Source organism: Nyctereutes procyonoides, unplaced genomic scaffold, assembly GCF_905146905.1.
Source record: "Nyctereutes procyonoides isolate TBG_1078 unplaced genomic scaffold, NYPRO_anot_genome, whole genome shotgun sequence".
Lineage (NCBI taxonomy): Eukaryota > Metazoa > Chordata > Mammalia > Carnivora > Canidae > Nyctereutes > Nyctereutes procyonoides.
In genome coordinates this window covers 29,375-33,810 of record NW_026574952.1, presented here as the reverse complement: position 1 = coordinate 33,810, position 4,436 = coordinate 29,375, and the positions used below count along the sequence as shown (strand labels likewise).

Here is a 4,436-nt window from a genome sequence, read left to right as displayed (position 1 = left end):
ACTCCAGTGCTTCATTTGGGAATAAAGATAAAGTTCCATAGTTGTGTCATAAAGACTGAATGAGATAGAATATACAAATCTTTAGTATGTCATTGGGAAAAAAAATGCCTTTGCTTAATCACAGTAACCATGAATATTCTGCCCCAAATTGGAAATCAGTTCACACTAAAGGAAAATAGTAAGTGCTCTTCGGAAAGCATAGTAAGTGCCACATGGTTTATATAGCACTTTCATTTATACTATTTCAATTAATTCCCAAAATGCCCTTGAATTTCACATCCATGGTAAACAGAGAAGACTGATACTTAAGAAAATTAAGGACCATTCAAAGTCACAAATCTACTAAGTGGCCCATTTGTATTTTTAACCCGTATTTCTCTAACCACAGAGCCTATATACTTTCTGTGATAATAATCTACCTTAGATTGTCATAAATAATAAACTGATACTGTTTTGATAGCATCATCTTATATTCAGGTTATGTGCTTTACTTTTTTCCTTGATTACAGATGACTAAATAAAGAACTGAAACTTGGAGGGTAGGAATTGATAATTGCCATAAACTGCTAGAGATACAATCCTTCCAGCCACTCGGTGGGTTCTCTAGAGGAGTCTTTGCTTCACTCAGGAAAAGAGAAGCTGCTAAAGAAAACCTGTGTCATGGCCCAAAGTTCAGAAAGATTGAGGAGTTCCAAGTAAATTTAGAGTAATTATGAAGCCAAACTAGATTTTACCCACAATACTGAATTAAAAAAAAACTTTCCTTCCCTCTAATGTATTACCCTAAACCCTGAACAACTATTTAAAGTAAAAATGAGTGGGAAATATCAGAAAGGAAGACAGAACATGAGAGACCCCCAACTCTGGGAAACGAACTAGGGGTTGTGGAAGGGGAGGTCGGCGGGGAATGGAGGTGACTGGGTGACGGGCACTGAGGGGGGCACTTGATGGGATGAGCACTGGGTGTTATTCTATTTATTGGCAAATTGAACACCAATAAAAATATAAATTTAAAAAATAATAAAATAAAGTAGAAACAGTGAGGTGATCAATAAAGGACATGGCTTGGAAGATATGATGTGTAAAGTCCCCCTAACGATCTTTAATGAGGTTTAACTGAAGAAGAATGAAATTAGTAAACATAGAGTTGAAACGATTAGACTCTACTAAGAGGTCCATCCAGGGCATCCAAGACATTAACAACAACAGCAAAATGCACCAGAAATAAATGCAGTCAGTCTAAGGCTCTCATCTCAGTGTCTTAAAAGAACATCCTTTGGTGCTTCAAACTTAATGTATCCTTTTATACAGAGTCCCTTTCTCATCTTGGGCATCCAGAAGTCATCAGTATCTAGTTTATCTGAACCATCGTTGTTAATACTAACCTGATGGTAACAATTTTAAAGGGGCATGACATGGGATAATTTCAGAAGGAAACCTTGAAGGTACTTTGTGGCCATCTTATTTGACAAATATGAACTATTATTGCTAGTTGTCATTTTGAATAGTTCAAAGGGTCTGTCTCAGGAGTTCTTAGAAGGAGTTCTTGATTTTGATGAAATGATTGGAAGATAATTTAAGTTTAACCTAAACCATGTTCTTCCAGGGGGAAATATGGATCTACATTCATAAATAAAAAGATGAGCTAAATGTTAGAGATACCTTTCATACTCTGCATGAATACTTCCTTGGATGGCTTCAGGCTTGAGGAATCGTATGCACCTAATTAAACATTGAGTTTTTTTTCTCCTCAGAGACTGCTGAATGAATGAATGAATGAATGAATAACACACACCAGGTTTAGTTGTTGTTGGTAAATGAATACAGTCCATTGATTGTCAGTACATCCATTGATTGTCTTTACATAAATAGGATAGTATACTTCTTCTGAGTCAGTGATATTGCATCATCTCTTGGTAGACTCTTTAAGCCAATTTTTGCTGACCCCTGAAACTTAGACTTTAAGTACTCCTTTTCAGTGATGCTCACATGAACTTTCTATATATATTAATACCTTTCTTCACAGCTTTTCATTCATTCCCTCAAAGGTTTAAACAGTGTCAGTCAAGTTATTATTTTTCAGAAGCTATTAATATTGATTGGAAAGTTAAGAGAAATAAAGAATATGCAAAAAAGTTGAAATAAGGTTAAAAATGCAGTGCATTGACACATTATTACCTATGGAAGAGTAATAATATACCTTTGTTTTAAAAAAAAAGTTTTATTTAAATTCCTGCTTGTTAACACAGTATTAGTTTCAGTTGTACAACATAGTGGCTCAACACTTGGATACAATGCCTGATACTCATCACAGATGCCCTCCTTCATTCCCATCTCCTGTTTTCCCCATCCCCCCTCACCTTCCTCAGGTTTTTATTAGTTTATTCTCTATAGTATGTTTCTTGGTTTGCTTCTCTCATTCCCCCTACCCTTTGCCAGTTTGTTTGGTTTCTTAAAATCCACATGAATGCAATTGTATGCTATTTGTCTTTCTCTGACTGACTTATTTCAGTTAGCATAATTATTTTTAGGTTGTAAATGGCATCGTTTCATCCTTTCTGATAATGGAGTGATAATATACCTTTTTAAACCAGGTTCTCCAAAGCCAGTAGAAGCCAGGAAATTTAATGCAGAAATTTCAATTTTGGGATTGAAATCAAATATTGTTTATTTTATAAGAATGCATTTTGAAGCTCCTAGATGTTATGAAGAACCAGTACTTCCTAGGAAAAGCAAACCCTGATAAAGGAAGAGTATTGTTTTGAGCAGAAGTAAAGTTAATTAAAAGAATGAAATATAAGGAATTTAATGAAACTTAAATTTAATGAAATTTAATAGACACAACCTAGGAGCTGTGCAGCTAGGAATTCAGCATTCCATAGAGAATTTTGCCTGATTGGCATTTGTGATGCAACTACAAACTCAACATCACTTCAATAAATAAAGAAAAGTGTTTCTTTTAAGACTCCTATGACTTCCAGGCACAGGACTGTGTTGCAATGCCTTTAAAGATCACAATCTGCTGTCACTTGCACACATACACAATGTAGTAGAGTAGTTCCCAGGGGATTTCAGCACAGATGTATGATGGGCTGGGAAAAATCCATCGAAGATTCATAAAATTTTCCCTCTACATAAAATGACACACCAATTCAGCCAGATTCTGGCTCTACACTTAGACCTTTGTTAATTAACTCTTTGAGTTTATTCCTTGTGTTTTCTTCTAGAAGTCTGGCAGGAGAACCACAAATAAGCAACTGAAAAATGAGAAACCACACAGAACTAACAGACTTTATCCTCCTGGGATTGTCAGATGACCCACAGCTTCAGGAGGTGATCTTTGTCTTTCTGCTCATCACCTACATTCTCAGCATCACTGGGAACCTGACCATTATCACCCTCACCCTGCTGGATTCCCACCTCCAGACCCCCATGTATTTCTTCCTCAGAAACTTCTCCTTACTCGAGATTTCATTCACAACTGTGAGCATACCCAAGTTCCTGGGCACCCTGATTACAGGAGATAAAACTGTTTCCTTTAATGATTGTATGACTCAGTTATTTTTTTTTTCATTCTGTTGGGAGTCACTGAATTTTATCTGCTGGCTGCCATGTCCTATGACCGATACATTGCCATCTGCAAACCTCTGCATTACATGACCATCATGAATCCCAGAGTATGCATACTCCTTGTCTTTGCTTCTTGGTCGGCTTCATTCTTAATCATATTCCCAGCACTCATGCTGTTAATACAGCTTGATTATTGCAAGTCCAATGTTATAGACCATTTTACCTGTGACTATTTCCCTTTACTACATCTTTCTTGTTCAGACACTAGATTCTTAGAGATAGTGGGTTTTTCCTGTGCTGTGTTTACATTAATGTTCACATTGGTGATAATAATTCTGTCCTACATATATATCCTTAGAACAATTTTGAGGATTCGTTCTACTAGTCAGAGGACAAAGGCCTTTTCCACCTGTTCTTCCCACATGATTGTCATCTCCATCTCCTATGGCAGCTGCATTTTCATGTATATTAACCCAGCAGCAAAAGACAGAGTGTCTCTGAGCAAGGGAGTTGCTGTGCTAAACACCTCGGTAGCCCCCATGCTGAACCCCTTTATTTACAGCCTAAGGAACCAGCAAGTCAAGCGAGCCTTACTGGACAGGGCAAGGAAGATTGTATTTTTCTTAAGCAAATGAAAAAATAAAAGTGCTGTCATAAATTAGAGGCATAATGAAGAACAAGTAAACAAAAAACAGAGTTCTCAAAGTCTAACAATGTCCATGTAGCCTCACTAGAGTTCTATTTCATTGCTTATATTTCTATTGCTAGCAGTTTGCTGAGGACATTTGAATTCATAGATATTTTTTTTTCCATTTAAATTTCAATCCCGGGGAGGGGCAAGATGGCGGAAGAGCAGGGTCCCCAAA

The 4,436-nt window shown here is 36.7% G+C and overlaps 1 pseudogene; it reads left to right on the top strand.

Annotated features, from left to right (window-relative positions):
• Positions 1-3,264: 3,264 nt before the first annotated feature.
• Positions 3,265-4,205, top strand: LOC129505907 (olfactory receptor 6C1-like; annotated as a pseudogene).
• Positions 4,206-4,436: the final 231 nt, after the last annotated feature.